Here is a 17975-nt window from a genome sequence, read left to right on the forward strand (position 1 = left end):
TGGACTGGGCCGTAGCCATTTTGAGGAGGCCCTCTAGAACACCCTTTTCTAGGGTGGACTGGGCCGTAGCCATTTTGAGGAGGCCCTTTAGAACAACAACCCATCCACTGCACAAGATGACATTGGAGGTCCCCTGAGGGCAAATAAGGTTCCCCTCCTCGTACCCTCCTCTCGTCCCACCAGCCTCCCCATTGGAAGTCCATTGAGCTTGGAGCACCTTCCCACTAGTTAAAACTGACCATTTCAAGTGGAAAATAAACAAGAGAGGACAAAAATAGGAAGTAACGTCAAATAGATCACCAAGGCAACTTGTCAACCCTCAGTTGCCTTCCTGATTTCTTTCCTAGCCCTAGTGTCACACCTTCCTTGTCATCAATTTAGCATGTAACATTTTTTTAATTAAAATTCAGTATCATTGAACAGGTCATCAAGTGTGAGCAGTATTTTCTTTGTTCTAAAAATCCACATGTAATGAAGCTGCCATTCACAATTGTTTTCCACTGGGCTGCTTATTAAAAAAAATGATTTTCAATGAACAGAAATAGGTGCATTTTCACAGCGTGGGGTCCCTCAGGAATGAAAACCTTACCAATCACAGCCCAGCTCCTGGGCGTGCATTGGGGGGGTGTTGTCAGATGTCAATTTGGGCTGATTATTTCTGAGGCCATGTGACTGCTATTCTTACGTCCTGTGGTGCATTTTATAGACTGATGTCATCTTTTAGAGATAAATGATTAGATGAATGTTTATAGATGAGTGCACGTTCACAGCGTGCTAGAGCCAAGGGAGGAGTCCCCACAAAGTCACCAAGAAAGGCTTTCAAAGGCATACAGACATGGAGACGCTGAGCTGTGGTGCCCGTTGCCTGTGACAGAGGCCTCTGGCACCAGCAGACAAGAACCCTGAGAGTCAGATCCTCAAGTTCCCACCTGGAGAGGTAGCAAAACCAAGACAGCTTCGGCCTCCCGCCTCTGGAGGCACCAAAGGCCCTGCAGTGGGATCGCAAACCACAGCCCGGTCTGAGTTTTTTGTTTGACTTCAAGACCTGAGCCAACATGTGAAGACCTGGTCATTTCTGGCTCTCTTTACCAAATCGAGGAGATCTGCACCCATGATATCTACATTTTCTGTGGGTATCTGAGGTGTGGCTTTGCCCCCTGAGACATTTAGGTGGGAGAAAAACTCTTCCTTTTCCTCATTGCCTATTGCCGGTATGGTTCTGGGCAAATCATCTTAGAGCCTCAGTTTTCTCATCTCTATAATGGGATGACCTCAAGGCATGGTTCTGGTGCTCTGTAAGAAAGGCTTGGGAAAGAGCCCAGCACCTGCACAGAGAGGATCTCAGTAAACACTCCTTCCCTGCTGCCTGCATGTCGTCAGGGGCTGCTGGTGTCCTCCAAGGGAAGACAACCAGCCATTCAGTGTGCAAACACCCTGCCTACCATCCTCCAGCTATAATGGACAAATGCGAGGAGTGAGGACAGAATTACTCAGAAATAAGCGGTTTCCCAGCTGTGGTCTCCAGGCTCAAATAACAAAGGACTCGGCCCCAACTGGAGGAGAAGCAGGACTCCTGCGCCACAGAATGGCTGTCAGGACATCTTGGGTTTTTTGGTAACAAATATCAAATAATTTAGGTCTTTTTAATTTGCAGCAAATCCGATTCCCTCAACAACATCTGCGGTAAAAGGTTAGGAGCGTGTGTGGAGACCAAGTGTGGAGGGGTTTTTCCTACCCCACCACCAAATCCAGAGTTACCCTCCAAACTGTAATCTTATCAGATGTCACTGGTTCCACATAAACAGATCTGTGTATATTTCCAGTAGTTTCAGCTGAAACCGGTTAAGAACAGATGTGCAAAGCGTTGCCCGGCACTGATCCATTTAAATGTATTTTTCCATGAACGGTCTTTTCCCTCTCCCCTTCCTCCGAGGAGGGGGAAACAAGAAAGTGGAACCATCATTAAAGCGGATATTACACGCTTCTGAGGTCCCTGCAACAGTGTTTGCTGTCGGTTTCCAAAGGGCAATTTGGCACACGAGGCTGTGAACACAGTGGGGTGTGCATCTGACGGGCAGTGTTTGCCGTGAGACCACGTGGCTGGGAGGATGGGCCCACTGCTCCGTGGCCAGCCTTCCCTGATGCTGCGGAAACGTGCAGCCCCCCACCCCTCGAAGGCACAAGCAACTAAGTTATCCACCTCTCTGATCCTTTAGTTTTTGTTTTTGTTTTTTTTAGCTCAACACATAAAAGGAGGAGGATATGAAAAAACTCTTACAAGTCAACAATAACAACAACAACAAAACTAAATAATCTAATTTAAAAAGGGGGAAAGGAATTCTTTTGAAGTTTTTATTGACTTATTTGACACAGAGAGAGAGTGCTCACAAGCAGAGGGAGCAGCAGGCAGAGGAAGCAGCAGGTTCCCCTCTGAGCAGGCAGCCCTATTGCTCCATCCCAGGCCCTGGGATCAGGACCCGAGCTGAAGGCAGGCACTTAACCAACTGAGCCACCCAGACAAGGGGGGGGAGCGGTTTGCATAGACACCTCCCTAAAGCTGATATACAAATGGCTAGCCCCATAGGAAAAGAGAGTCACTATCACTAAGAATTAGGGAAACTCAAAAGAAAGCTACAAGGAGGTATCACCTCATACCCATTCAGAGGGCATATGTGTGTATATAACCAACAGGCCGTAACAAAGGTTGGGGAGGGTGTGGAGAAATTGGAGTCCTCCCACGTTGCCAGTGGGAATGGAAGATGGTGCTGCTGCTGTGAAAAACAGTAGGGAGGTTCCTCAAAAAATTAAAAATAGAACCGTATGACCCAGCAATTCCTGTTCTGAGTGTAGTGCCGGAAGGATTGAAAGCAAGATCTCCGAGGGATATTTGCACACTCATGTTCATAGTGGCATCATTCCCAAGAGCCAGAAGACAGAAGCAACCCAAGTGTCCTTCACCAGATGAAAGGCAGTCGGGCATCTCCGCACGTGATGGAATGTTACCGTGGAATATCAGACTAAAAAGGAGGAATATCTGTCACAGGCCACAAGATACGCAAAACTTGGGAAGACCTTGGGCTGACTGAAATACACCAGTCGCAAATGCACAAATGCTGTGCAATTCCACTTACGTGGGATCCCTAGAGTCGTCAAAGTCAGAGAGACAGGAAGGAGACTGGTCGTTGCCGGGGGCTGTGAGGAGAGGAGAACGGGGAGTCACTGTTGCATGGGTAGAGTTTCAGTTTTGCAAAATAAAGAGGGTCTAAGATCTGTTGTAAGACAGTGTTCATGTACTTGACCCTCCTGAATCGGACCCTTAAAATGGTTAAGGCAGTAAAAACAAAAATAGGGGGAGAGGGTCTAACCCTGATGCTGATCTCGCTGTTGGGAAGAGGGTCCAAGGAAATAAGACACAGAGCAGGACTTTGGGCCTGCTGGTTGTGGAGATTATAACTAAGAGAACGAGATAGGATGGGTGATGTTTTCCCAGGTTGGAATTTCTGTTCTCAGGAACACTTTTCTCTCCGCTCGTCTTTACCACGGTCTGCAGCCATCTCCAGGAGGGCCTCCGCTGGGCACTGGGCCTCTTTCTCAGTGCTCGCCTCTGGAGCAGAGTTCCATCTCAGTGGCCCGTGTGTCCCCTGTGGCTGGCACTGGGGGTGGGAGGCGCCTGTCCCACTTTCAGTGGTCTCTGAGTAGACCCCAAGCTATGGTTGTTTCCGATAGGCAGATTTCCATGCACTGACTTTGCCTGGGGCATTGGAAAGAGGGAGGGAGGTCCTGGGGTTGGGGGGGTGGGGGCGGGTGTTATGGCAGCTAAGCTTCAGGGGCTCGATGCCAGCTGCAAGAAGCAACATGACCTCCAGTTCAAGGTCTGCCATCACATCACCCCAGTGGATCACCAGTAAAACGAGGATAAGGGCAAAATTGGCTTCATACACTCTCAAGATTCCAGATCTTGGTGGGGGGGCTCTGTCTCCCTGGAGTTCTGCCCAGCCCGACTGCCTCCCCAGGGCACAGTATCCGGGAACCTCAACATGCCTGGGATGCTTGGGCAGTCTGGGTAGAGAGGTACCACGAGCACCTTTGTGTTTTTCCGTGAGCGGGGACCCCTTGGGGATGCGTCCCAGGCTCTGACTGCAGTGTGATGTGCTGAGGCCCCAGAGAGAGATCCTGCCACAGTGATCATTGGCAAGGTGGGTCACCTGACAGGAGGGGACCCTCTTGCAGGGCTTCGTCACCACAACAGGAAGATGAGCAGCTGGCTTGGGAGGTGAGATCAGATTTTTTCAGGGGAAAGCGGAACTGCATTTGTCTTAATGAGCAGGAAAGAACAAAATCAAAGCATTCGTTAACACTTCAAAGAGGTTCAAGGAGCACATTTGGTTCCCAATTAGTGTCTCTCCTGGCCAGGCAAGTGTCCGGTGAAGAATCCCATTGTCCTAACCCAGGGGGAAGATGCCAGGGGCTTCTCTTACTGGCTGAGACTTGGGGCCTATGAGTGGAGGGTAGTGGTGGGAGGGCAGGGGGGTGGGTAAGGGGTGCTCCCTGGCCCAGGTTGGTGGGGGGACTGCTTCCAGGATTGCCAGCCCCATGCAGACCTCTGATCTGTTCAGGCGATAGCTCAAATGATCCATCCTTGTTTGTGAGAACCTTGATCTTCTCCAGGCTTTTCATATTTCCCATCTGTATTTTTTTCGCTTGATTATTTTCTTGCCTGCGATTCTGGTTGCAGTTTTTTTCTGTCCAGAGGTTCACACTCAAAGGCCATGATTTCTATAACCAACCCTGGACTTCACAGAAGCAAAAATCAGTAGGTTCAAAACTTGGTGCTTTTATTCATTTGACTCAAACTGATTCGGGGCAACACTTTTGAGCGCAAGCCAGAAACCTCCAAAAAGAGGGCTACCGTCCAGAATCTTGTTGCTCATCCAGAAGACCCGAGAACACTAAGCAAGGGAGTGACATGCTTCTGCCCAGCCCAGAAAGATTCTAGCCCAGTGCTGCCCCTGATAGAGACAGGTCAGACTCCCCGACTCTGTCTCCATCTTCTCCAGAATGCTTCTGGATCCCCTTCATTTACTCATGTTCCTACCTCCAATTCACCAGTGTTTCAAAATTATTCACACCCATCCATCACCCTGATTTCTAAAGCATTACAATCAATGATAATTCTCAATTATCTTAATAAATACAGTAATGTTTCCCTAAAAGGACTGACAGCTCAGCCCATGACATTTCTTTTCAGCCACAAACAAAAGGGGACTTAACAGATGTGTGTGTGTGCACACGCGCGCGTGCAGACACACACTTGAGGGCACACATGAATGCACGCACCCGTGCAAGGGCACCTGAGTGCACGCCTGCCTAATGCACATTCTCTTAATGAAAAACAGGATAAATTACAGAGAATGGCAACCTAATGATTACAAAAAGGTATATGAGGCATAACCCATTAGTGAGCTACATTTTGTTCAAAACTGAGGTACTCAGGCAGAGTAACACGCCTTTGTGCCGGAATGCACTCAGCTGTAGCAATGACTAATAATACAGCCGAGGATCTGCTCACATTTTTCCCCTTTTGTGCCTATTTTCATAAGTTAATAACTCAAGCATGAAATTATTTCAGGCTGAGGACTGGTGGTAAGAACAGGGCAAATGTGTGGGAAACAACTTTTTTGTTGTTGTTGTTACTTAATTTAGTTCGGCTGTTTTTAAGTTAGAGGAGTGGAGATGTCAATGTGCCTTTTCTCCCGCAAGCCCAAGAAAGTTGGGATTTTATTACACAAAGCAAATGTTTAATGACTGCAGATGGGAGTTACTCTTCATACAGGTATATGATATGCTTTTGTTTGGTATAGGCTGGGGTTTGGGGGGGGGGGCGGTGTTGGATGAAATTGAATCAGAACATTGTAAGTGACACCATCCTGAATTCACATGCCTTCAACTAGGAAACTCCTATCCCACAGGCAAGTCAAACAGCCCGGTGAGCAAACAGCTAGCTGCCTTCCACAGTGGGGAGGGGCATAGCGGGGAAGGCTACTGCTCGGTATCAGTAAATTCCTAGAGCAGTGGAGAGAACAGAAACAAGATGAATAATAGTAACGCCTCTCCTTACAAAGTCTCAGGACTCTGGGGTTTACTAAGCATTTTCCTGTATCCAGAACCAGAGAAAGTCCAACTGCAGGAGACTAGATTTCATTCAAGTCTTTTCAAAAATTCTCTTGCCTCTTCTTTTATTGGGGCAGGAAACTTCAAAAGATATAGAAAAATAAAGAGAATGATGTAAGGAACACCTGAGTAACCACATTCCAGAATTAACAGATGTTACTATTTTCTAAGGATGGCTCTTTTTTTTTTTTTTAAGTAAAACAACGGAGTCATCACTGCTAAATTTGTACTCTTTCCTTTGCTTCACAGATGGCAAAGAAGGGGAAACCAGCAGGTTGCCCATCCTTTATGAATTGGATCTGTAAAGGAGACTCTCAGGCGGGTAAGAACAACACCTATTGTCCCATTTTACAGATGACCAGCTAGGGGTCCCCAGTGGATATGAATGAGAGCCTCCCGGAGCTAAGTCCTGTGCTGGGCTCCCCAGACAGAGCAAAAGACAAAGCCTACAGCAGCCCAGACCCCAGCCACAGGCAGTGGTGCAGAGAGCACCTGCGTGAAGGAGAAGCAATTCCCTTCCCAGGGTCCGCTTAACCAGGCACGTAATTCAGAAGCAAGTCAGCAAATACTTAGGGAGACATTCCATAGAAATACATGTACTTCGTAAGGTGTATTTTAATCAATAGCTCAATCATGGATAATTGCCAAAGAAAAGCAAAATAGACTGCCATCCTGTGAAACGATGGGACAATTTTTATTTTTACTAGATCACCCCATTTATAAATCTTTGATAAATCCCGCCCCCAGCCCTCCCAAATGGCATCTGAACGTGTTGAGAGGTGTTTGTTTGTTTGTTTGTTTAATTGAAAGTGAAATTGAACAAAGGTTTTGCGTGCCTTGTGCTTGCCTCGAACTGCTCGGGCTCCAGCTCTGTGCTAAACTTCAGCTAAGCCCACCTTGGGGTTGCAACAGGTTCCGCAAAGCCCCGGGCGCCCCACAGGAGCCGGCTCGGGTCCACCAGCTGCAATCCGGGAGAGCAGACTCTAAAAATACCGGGCTCTGCAGACTCACGCCGGGCTCCTGGGGGGCTTCTAGACTGACAGCTCCGCTTACCCTGCAACAATGGGCTCAAAAACGCCAAACCAAAACAAAACAATCCGCATGGCTTCGAGTGGTTTGATCGGCGCCCTAGAGAGTTTCCCTGGCCGTTTCAGAGCCTTGGAACTCCCCGGCACTGGTTTGAGAAAAGAAAGAGGCAGCAAAGCGGAGGGAGCAGGCTTGCTTTGGCAGGGTCTGGGGCTCCCGCGGCCACGGTCACCGTGACGCAGCGCCCCATCCCGGCGCGCGCGGACACACCACGGGTCTTCCCGGACCGCACGCCCACCCCTCTCCCACCCCAGCCCCCAAGGCTGCCTCCCTCCGTCCATCCCCAGAGGGCAAGAGGCGGGACGGAACTTCGCAGTTCGCATATTTAAGGGAGAAAACCATGTCCAGAGCACCTGAAACGGAGCCCACAGCGTCGGGGGCGCCGGGTCTCTCGGCCCAGCTGTGTGCAAAGGCTCGCCTGGGCGATTTGGAGAAGGATGCTTTGGGGGGGGGGGGGAGCGTGGGGAAGTAACTTCTCCTAGAGAGTGTCCTCTCCTCCCAGGCCTCACCGGGAGAACTTCCAAAGACAGAAAAACCACATGGTTCCTGGTACTGGGGCTTTGACTTTATCAGCAGAGAGCAGATTCTTCCTGGCCAGAGTCTGGGCCCTTCCTCCGACTGCCAAGGCAGAGACACAAGCAGACAGAAACTCGCTTGCTGGGGCGGGAGCTGACTCACACCCAGAGTTGTCTTTAATCCTCCAAAAGTTGTCTAGACGAGGTCGTGGAGAGTCCTGGTGCTTTCTGCCTTCTTCTCTTTCCTTTAACCCGGCCCTGTGTCACCCTTCAAGACACCTCCAGTCCACGGAGAAGAGGACCTAAGGAGGGCTGGGCTGTCTTGAACACACCAAACCAATTCACAGTCTGGTGCCTTAAATTAAAAAGCAGAACAAAACAACAAGAGTGTTTATAAACTAGATCAACTCCAGTTTGCTTGAAGGGAAAAGCTCACTATGGCTGGAGGTGACTGGTGTGACAAAAGAAATTGGGGCAGGAAGAAATTAAGCTGTGATTCTTTGAATGGGGTTTGGCAAGATTTGTTTAATGACAGCCCCATCATTTCTAAAAACCCACGAGCAGCATGCGAGAGTTCCAGTTGCTTCATGTCCTCGTAATGCTTGTTGTGGTCAGTCTCTTTCACTATAGTTATCCTAATGGTTGCACTGTGATCTCTCGAGAAAATAATTTGCATCACTTCTTTCTAATTCATAGATCTTTGGTGATATGTCTATGTAAATATTTTAGCCATTTCTTCATTGGATTGTTTGATTTCTTATTATTGGGTTTTGGGAGTTCTTTATATATAATGGATACAAGCCCCTTATTAAATATATGATTTGTGCATGTTTTCTCCTATTCGTAGCTCATCTTTTCATTTCCTTTTGTTTTTAATTTTGAAGGAGTCCAATAGATCACTTTTTTTTTATTTTATTGTATCATGCCTTTGATATATCTAAGAAATCTTTGCCTAGCCCAAAGTCACAAAGATTTTCTTCTGTTTTCTTCCAGAAGCTGTGGTTATTTCAACCTATGATGACCTGTTTTGAGTTGATTTTTCTACATGGCATGAGGTAGGGATTGAAGCTCACTTTTTTTGCCTATGGATAGCCCAGTGTTCCCCCGGCATTTGTTGAAAAGACTACCATTTCTCCCTCCCGGCACTGCTTTCCACTTTTGTCAAAAATTTGTTGTTCATACAGGAGTGAATCTGTTTAGTCTCCATTCTGAAGTTCCACTAATGTCTGTGCTCATGTTTACTCCACTGGTTTGATTATTGTCACTTTATAATAAGTCTTGAAATCCCACAGTGTTAGTTCTCCAACCTTGTTCCTCCTTTGCAAAGTTGTTTTGACTATTCTAAGTCCTCTGCATTTCCATATGAGTTTTAGAAGAAGTTTGTCAATTTCTACAAAAGTCCCTGTTGAGATTTTTCCCAGAATCACATTGACGTTACAGATCAATTTGGTGAGAATGTATACCTTAAAAATACTGAGCCTTCTGACCCATGAACACAGTCCCCCTCTCTCTCTCTCTGTCTCTACTTAGGTCCTCTTTCATTTCTTTTAGCAATGTTTTATAATTTTTGATGTGTAGATCTTGTCCACCTTTTGTCAGATTCCGTCTAATTATTTTATACTTTTTGATACTATTGTAAATAGTACTTTTAAGATTTCAATTTCCAATGGTTCACTGCAAATATACAGAATGCAAGTGATTTTTATGAATTAATCTTGTATCCTGTATCTTTACTAAACTTACTTTTTTAGTTCTAGGGGCTTTTTAGTTCTTCAGGATTTTCTATGTAGACTCTAGCCAATAAAAACAGCTTTCCTTTTCTATTTCCAACCTGGATCTCTGGATTTCTTTTTCTTGCCATATTACACTGGATAGAGTCTTTAGGACAGTGTGGAATAGAGTCTATGATAATGTCTGATCTCAGGAGGGAAAGCATTCAGTCTTTCATCATTAAGAATGATGCTCATGGGGCGTCTGGGTGGCTCAGTGTGTTGGGCGCCCAACTCTTGGTTTCACCTCAGGTCATGCTCTCATGGGTCATGAGATCAAACCCCACGTTGGGATCTGCACTAAGTCCAGAGTCTGCTTGAAAGATTCTCTCCCCCTGCCTGCGTATTTTTGCTCTTTCTCTCTCAAATAAATTAATAAGCCTTTAAAAAGTAAACAAGAAAAGGATGATGGTAACTATAGAAACTATAGGGGCACCTGGTTGGCTCAGTTGGTAGAGCATCTGACTCTCGATCTCTGGGCTATGAGTTCAAGTCCCATGTTGGGCATGGAGCCTACTTTTAAAAAAATGATTTTTCTTTTTTTTTTTTTTTTAAAGATTTATTTATTTATCAGAGAGAGAGAGAGGAGCGAGAGTGAGCACAAGCAGACAGAGTGGCAGGCAGAGGGAGAAGCAGGCTCCCTGCTGAGCAAGGAGCCCGATGTGGGACTTGATCCCAGGACGCTGGGATCATGACCTGAGCCGAAGGCAGCTGCTTAACCAACTGAGCCACCCAGGCATCCCTGATTTTTCTTTTTTAAAGGATTTTATTTATTTGGCAGAGAGAGGTCACAAGTAGGCGGAGAGGCAGGCAGAGAGAGGGGGAAGCAGGCTCCCTGCCGAGCAGAGAGCCTGATGCGGGGCTCGATCCCAGGACCCCGAGATCATGACCTGAGCCAAAGGCAGAGGCTTAACCCACTGAGCCACCCAGGCGCCCCCCAAAAATGATTTTAGCTATACATTTTTAGTGGATGTCCCTTATCAGGATGAGGAAGTTCCCATCTCCTCTTAGTTGGCTAAGAGTTTTTATCTGGAATATTTGTTGGATTTTATCAGATGATTTCTCTGCACTTACTGAGACTTACCACAGTTTACGAGTGTCACCATTTGACAAGTTTGAGTGAAGTGTGGAAAATTTACCACTCTGTATGTCACTTTACCCACTCTGTTTATAATAGTCCATTGTCTCAGATATTTCTTCTACATACTTTTAGAATCCCATTAGATGGTGTTAACGGTTTTTGCCTCAATCATCAACACAATTTTGAAAACTCAAGAGGAAAATGAAAAGCTCTTGTAATGACCAATATTACTAACACTGTTCCTTATCTTCTTTCTTCCTAACTGATGCTCCAATACTCTTTCTTTTATTGTTTCCTTCTTTGTTTAGAAAAATTCTTTGAGTGGCATCTGGGTGGCTCAGTGGGTTAAGCACCTGCCTTTAGCTCAGGTCATGATGGGCTCAAACCCAGGTTGGGCTCCCTGCTCAGCAGGGAACCTGCTTTTCCCTCTGCCCCTTCCCCTGCTCCTGCTCACTCACTCTCTGTCAAATAAATAAATAACATCCTTAAAAAAGAAAGGGGGGGGGGGGAGAAAGGAAGAAAAAGAAAAACTCTTTTAGCAGGGCAGCTAGGTGGCTCAGTCGGTTAAGCATCTGCCTTCGGCTCAGGTCATGATCTAAGGTCCTGGGATCGAGTCAAGCATTGGGTTCCCTGCTCAGCAGGAAGCCTACTTTTCCCTCTCCCTCTGTAGCACCTACCCTCCCCCACCCCCATCTCTCTCAAATAAATCAATAAAATCTTTCAAAAAATTAAATCTTTTTTAAAAAAAAAAGAAAGAAAAATTCTTTTAACCATTCTCATTCTGTATGTCTGTTGGTGACAAATATTTTTAGATTTTTGGAGAATGCTTTGATTTCCCTCTCATTCCTGAAGGATCTTTTCACTAGAAAGGACCTTTCAGCTGGATGTAGGATTCTGAGCTGGCCACTTCAACACTGCAACACTCTGGCCTCCATGGTTTCTCATAACAATTTTCTGTCATTCACATTTCTTCCCCCCTCTTCCCCTACAGGTGGAGTGTCATTCCTCTTTGTTTGCAATGTATGTTATTTTCTCTCTGTTTTTCAGAAGTTTGTGATGTGCCTTGATATGGATTTCTTTGGGTTTATCCTGTTTGAGATCTTGGCTTCTTAAATCTGTGGTTTTATGGTTTTTGCCACATTTGGGAAGTTTTAAGCCATTACTTAATTGAGCACTTTTTCAGTTCTGCCCTCATTTCTTCTCCTTTCAGAACTCCAGTGACATGGAAGTTAGATCTTTTGGTATAGCACCACATATCCCAGAAGCTCTGTTACTTTTTTCTCTGGCTCATTTTCTTCTCTCTGTTGTCCAGAATGGCTATGGAAGAGTGTCCTACCTTTGAGTTCACTGTTTCCCTGTGGTACTGCGGGTGAGCACCTCCATTAAGGCAGGGTTTTTGTTATTGTTTTGGTTACTATATTTTTCAGTTCTAAAACTTCCATTGGGTTCTTCTTTCTATTTTAACTTTCTTGCCCAGGAACAAATTGTCATTTGTTTCAAGAGTATTTGTCATTACTCTTTGAAGCATTTTTATAGTAGTTGCTTTAAAATGTCCGTCAGATCATCCTAACGTTTCTGTCATCTTGGGATTAGCATTTATGGGTTATTTTCATTCAATTTGAGATCATCCTCATTGTTGGTATGAGGAGTGATTTTCTATTGAAAACTTGGCATTTCAAATATTGTGTCACAAGATTCTGGATATTATTTTAACCATCTGTGTCAGGTGGCTTCCTCTGGGGAAGGGAAAATGGTTGGTGGCAGTGAGGTGGGAAGTCCAGGTTCCCTACTTGGAATCTGTTCACAGAGGTAAAAGTAAAAGAGGCCTCTCCCTTATGGCTGGGTGGGGATAGAAGTTCTAGCTCCCCAGAGGGCCTCCACTGATAACTGCTTCAAATGGAGGGTCAGAGTGCCCTGTTGTGACTCCCCATATGGCCTTGTTACCACTCAAAAAGGGAGAGAGTTTCCTGTGATACCACCCGAGTGGGAAAGGTGAGGAGAGCCTGGTCTCTGCCAGGGCAGGGCATGAACATCCAAGCTCCCCACATGATCTCCACTGACTGAGGAGAGAAGCTCGTTAACTCTGCAGGTGAATGTCTCAGCCCCCCTGGTCAGCCTTCTCAGACACCATCCTGGGGTGGGAGAAGTCAAAAGATGGGGAAAGAATGAAACTTGGTGGTGGGACATCTGCCTACATGTCCTCCTCACCTCATCACATTTGTCACCACACATACCTCCTTAGCAGAGCTATGCAAACACTGGCCAGGGAGCTGGGTAGGTTTTATCTCCTTTATCTTTCACACCCACCCTGTGGGGTAGGCAACAGTTCAACGCTCTCTATCTTACACATTGGGAACTGGAGGCAGGGAGGTTGAGTAATTTGACCAAGGGTAGCATGAGTCTAAAGCAGGGTTCTCAGCTGGGTTTGAGTCCGATGTCCTTGCTTTGTGGCCACCACGTGTTACTATTCACTGAATTCTGAATAGAGGGAATGAGTGCCCTTTGGGGATATGAGTTTCCAAAGGTCAGAAGGAAGGACCCAGAGAAAGGCTAGAGACTGTCTCCAGGGGTGGCCGGGGACCTGCATAGTTCAAGAGAAATCTTCTGTGGAGTTGCATGGAAGGAGCTGGGACTCCAGAATTGGAAAAACCTGGGTTCAAACCAGACTCCACACAAATCCCACCGACGGCAGCAATTTGGGCAAGCTGTGTAAGCCCTCCAAGCTTCTGTTTTCCCATTCCCATCTGTACAATGGCATGATGATGGTGTCTCTTCCAAGCTTCCTGGAGCATACAGGGAGGTAACACACACAGAACGCCTGGGCAGTGACAGGCCACAGCACTTGCCACATAGGTCTGGCTTTTGATTTTATTTGCTACTGCTCTGAAAAGTGGCTGGCACTACAGACCCAGAAACTTCAGCTGACTGGATGGACGATACCATGCTATAGGGCAGGGGCAGCCCAGAGCTTTTCCAGAAGTTGGGAGGCCAAATAGAGTCCAAGACCTCATAGGAGACTCTTTGCTGGGACCCAGGCTCCCCGCATCTGTGGGACTGAGGGCCTTGCCACCTGGTCCCCAGTCTCTGCTCTGGTGGCTGTGGTGGTTCCCTCCAGGGAGGGAGCCACAGTTCCCGCTGGCTCTCAGAAGGCTCTCCAGCTACCATCTTTGGGAACGTGTCTCTCCACCCTGGAGGGAAGTGGATGGTGGAAAAGGAGGCGAGTGGTGGAGCTAGGCTTTACGAACACTAGCGTCTTAGCTCCGGTGGGCTTGCCACCGACCCCGAGCCAGGGCCAGCGTCATGAGTTCTGGTGCGCTGCACGCTCACTGCACCCACAAGATGTATTTGCCAACTTATTATAAACAGATGGCATTTCTCATCCTAACGTGGCTGTTGGCCACCTGCCCATGAATTTTAGCCTCCAGGAGAAAAACAATTGCTTAAGCTGAGCGTTCACTACTTTTACTTTCCACACGCTGCTCAGGGCTCCTTCCGGTTCCCAGCGCACACAGACACACGTATAGACACATGCGTATGTGCAGCCACACACGTGCCTGCCCAGGGACACACCAGTCGTGCGCCCGCTGACCCCCTACCTCTCTGCTGGCTGTAAATGGTCTTCCGACTCATATGTGGAGTTCGGGAGTGTCGTGCCTGCTGAGATGGTTGTGGAGATACAGTTTGGCTTTTCAGGAAAAATCCTCTGTGTGTCACCATACATTTTCACATTTAATAAACACACCCTGGCTTCTGCTTCCAGACTCTTCTTCCCCACCCCACCCCCTGAGAGATAAATGCTTTAATAGCCCACTTTATTGGTTAACGTCCAACCTGCCTTTTACATGGGGCTGCTGAGGCCCAGGGAAGGGAGGTCACTTCATCAAGGTCCCTAGTAGGTTAGCAAGTGACAGAGGTTCTCCAGCCCCACCTCAAGCACAGACACCATCGTGAGGGGACCCTTTCAGCCACCCCGTCTCCTTGAGGTTGACCAGAAATGATGACTAGAGATTCAAAGATCCAGCCAAACCAGACCCAGAGGAGCCCTGGGCAGTGGGACTCAGGCTAATTCCTGTCAACCTGAGTGCAAGTGATTTCGTAAGAGAAAGTCAGGTGTAGGCTTGCACATGATTCCCTCTTTGCCTTTCCAGAATCCCATCCGGCTTCCTTCCCTGCTCCTGTCCATGTTTATAGTTCCTCCCTCCTGCTCTGTCTCTGTCTCTTTCTCTCCTTCCTCCTTTCAGAAAGTTCCCTTCCTCTTCCCCTTTCCTCAGGCCAAGCTTATGACCCCACATGGGCCTATGGAGTTTTTTCCTCCAGAGCCAGGCAAGTGGGCCCAAAACAATGTCCAGGCTGCGCCCCTTGGGGTTCCTACATCAAAGATGCAGGAGACAACTGTCTTCCTGTCCCCTAATAGTTCCGCAGCCCATCTCTCCCGGCAATGTCTCTGCCCAGGGAAACAGCCCGGGGTGCCCCTGCAGACACCCAGACATTCAGATCCTGCAGGGCTGGTGGCCCATTTCTTTGGCCCTTTCTTTGTGTAACAAGTCCACTAGGCAGGCCAGTCTGGGAAGGGGATTCTAGTCAGACCATGGAACAGATGTGTGTGAATACAGGGAGGTGCCTGTATCTGTCTGATGCCTGTGCGTTCGTGGCACATGCACGGGCACACTCACACATGCACACTCATGGCACATGTGCCCGCATTCACACACGTGTGTGCATGCCCATGCCAGTAGGTTCGTCCACAGGGGAGCTGCTCTGGGCCTTTCGCTTGGCTCGTCGTTAGCTCAGAACCGTCTCTGCCCGGCAGCTTGTCGGGCTGGTCATGCTGAGGTTCCCTCTGTTTGCACCCACCTGACAGCCCTCCTCTCATCAGGCCCAGGGAGGGCCTCAATGAGACCCAAACCCTTGCAGAGGTCCCAGGACAGCCATCAGCTCCTGTGCCCAGAGAGTGCACTCCAAACATCCACGGGGCAGCTGGCCAGGCCCTTTGGTGCCAAGGTGACACCCGTCCTTCCCAGAGTGACAGCTGGGAGCTTGCTCCTGCCAGCCCCCTCTGTGACACGAGAGAGGAGTCTGTTCTCCGCTCGGGGCCCTATCCCCGGAGCCAAGGAACTGAGTGCCAGGCCAGCATACCAGGGGCTTGGCACGAGGGTGTCACCCACAACTGCTGTAATTCAAAAGACAGACTCTGAGGTCAGAAGCTGGAGTGTGTGACACTTGATAGAGTGCAAAGCCACAGCAGAAACAGGGCCCCTCCCTGGAAATGCTCCCCCCGCCCGCCCCACCTCTCCAGGTCCAGTGTCAGGAGAGTCTGTGTTTAATTGCAGTGGGGCAAGAAGGGAGAACCGTGGAGTTTTATTGCAAAACTGCCTGGAGGAGGAGGTGCCCTGGGCATATGTTCGCTCGCCCTCCTCCACACGTCCAAGTACCTAGTGAGCACCAGCAACTGCAAATTTTTTTTTAGTTATTTAAAATTTATAAATGTGTTCTCCTCTGCCTGCCTCCAAAAGGATTTTGAGACCCTACAAGATCCATCATTAATGTGTACTAATTAATGCACAACAGGGTGACGACTTCAGGGCAGGGGAGTGGCTGAGAGCAGGCCTCAGACATGGGCAAGTAGCATACCTCCCATCACCGGCAGCTGAGCCAGCCGGACCCTCCCCACCCCCGACCCCACTGTCTTCACACCTCAGATGCCAGACTAAGCAGTGGTGACCAAGCCAGGAGGTGGGGTTGGGCGAGGGATGGCCTCCACCTGGGCACACCCTTGCCATATCTGGCTGTCCCTGGGATGCAAGAAGAATAGGGATACTTCACTTTTTCAAGTTTAGAAAGTATGTTTAATAGTTAACCATTGAACGTAGTACAAAATGTAAAAGGTCTGAGCCTGGGTGGTTGATTGTCTGCCTTTGGCTCAGGTCACAATCCTGGGATCCTGGGATGGAGCCCCACATTGGGCTCCCTGCCCAGTGGGGGGCCTACTTCTCCCTCTCTCTCTGCCCCCTCCCTGCTCGTGCTCTCGATCTCGCTCTCAAATAAATAAAATCTTAAAACACACACACCACATACACACAAAATGTAAAAGATTAGACCAGTGTGTGCAGAAGAGCCCCTCTTGCTGCTGACCCCTCAAGACCCCTGGATTTCTTCTCCAGAAGCGCCCCCCAACCTTACCAGACTCCCGGGGATCGGTTCAGGACCACTCGCTGCACACAGGCTGTGCCTACATTTTGTTACGTAAAGGTTTGCATACTGTCCTAGTTCACTTAACCAGCTGCAGAATGTCAGACGTTTGGATGGTGTCCAGTCTTTGGCGAACACAGGCGACGCTGCCGAAGAGCCTTTACTCGTGCCCCGGGCTCACAACCCGCGAGAGCGTGGCCCGATGAATTCTCAGGGCCGTGGTTCACTGGCAAAGGGACAAGCGCGTTTGTAGCTGGGATGGATGTTGCCAAATTGCCCTCCCCTAAAACTGTCCTGCTTTACAGACATCAAGGATGCCTTCGAGCTCCTGTCATGTTTCTGAACACGGCACGTGATCAGAATGGGACGGCCCAAGCGATGATAAATGGCATCTCGGTGTCAATGTAAATTGCATTTCTTTTCCCACAGGTGATGCCGAGCGGCTCTTCGGATGCCTGAGGGTCATTCCTACAGGAGCCCCATGCCTACAGCTACAGTTCCCATCCTTCGCCCATTTGTCGATGTGTTGGCCTTTTCTTGATGGATAGGAATCTGTGTATGTTGGGGATAGTCACACTTTGCCTGTGATATTAGTCAAAATCGTTTTTTCCAGTTTGACATTTGACTTTTGGGCTGGTTTATGGTAGGGTTGGCCCCAGAGAGAAAACTTGATTTTTGTATAGTCATTTTCATCAATTCTTTCTGTTTGGGGTTTTATATTTTGTGTTTGTGCTAAGGCATTCCTCCTTCTGAATTGAAAAGGTAAAAAATATCATTTTATTTTAAAATTTTATGATTTCTTTTCTTTCCTTTTCTTTTCTTTTTTCACATTTCAATAGTTGGTCTATGTAGATTTTGTTTGGGTAGGTCATTGAAATATGGATTCACCTTTTTTTTTTCCAGATGGCTCCCCTGTCCTGTCATTCCAGTTCGTTCGTTCTTTCTTTCTTTCTTTCTTTCTTTCAAGACTTTATTTATGAGAGAGAGAGAAAGAGAGAGAGAGAGAGCACAAGCAGGGGGAGGGACAGAGGGAGAGGGAGAAGCAGACTCCCTGCTAAGCAGGGAGCCCAAACCAGGGCTTGATCCCAGGACCCTGACTGAGATCATGACCTGAGCCAAAGGCAGACACTTAACCCACTGAGCCACCCAGGTGTCCCCCAGCAC

General features: G+C 47.9%; 1 long non-coding RNA gene across 1 annotated transcript in view; it reads left to right on the forward strand.

Moving 5' to 3' along the window:
- LOC308348544 overlaps positions 1 to 17603 on the forward strand; it is a 125831-nt gene extending 108228 nt beyond the window's left edge. The window contains exons 3-5 of the long non-coding RNA XR_013967347.1: positions 6421 to 6493; positions 8766 to 8827; positions 17241 to 17603. This is a non-coding gene — a long non-coding RNA (uncharacterized lncRNA). The remainder of the gene's footprint in view (positions 1 to 6420; positions 6494 to 8765; positions 8828 to 17240) is intronic.
- Positions 17604 to 17975: the final 372 nt, after the last annotated feature.

This window comes from Martes martes (assembly GCF_963455335.1).
Source record: "Martes martes genome assembly, chromosome: 9".
In the NCBI taxonomy this organism is placed as follows: Eukaryota; Metazoa; Chordata; class Mammalia; order Carnivora; family Mustelidae; genus Martes; species Martes martes.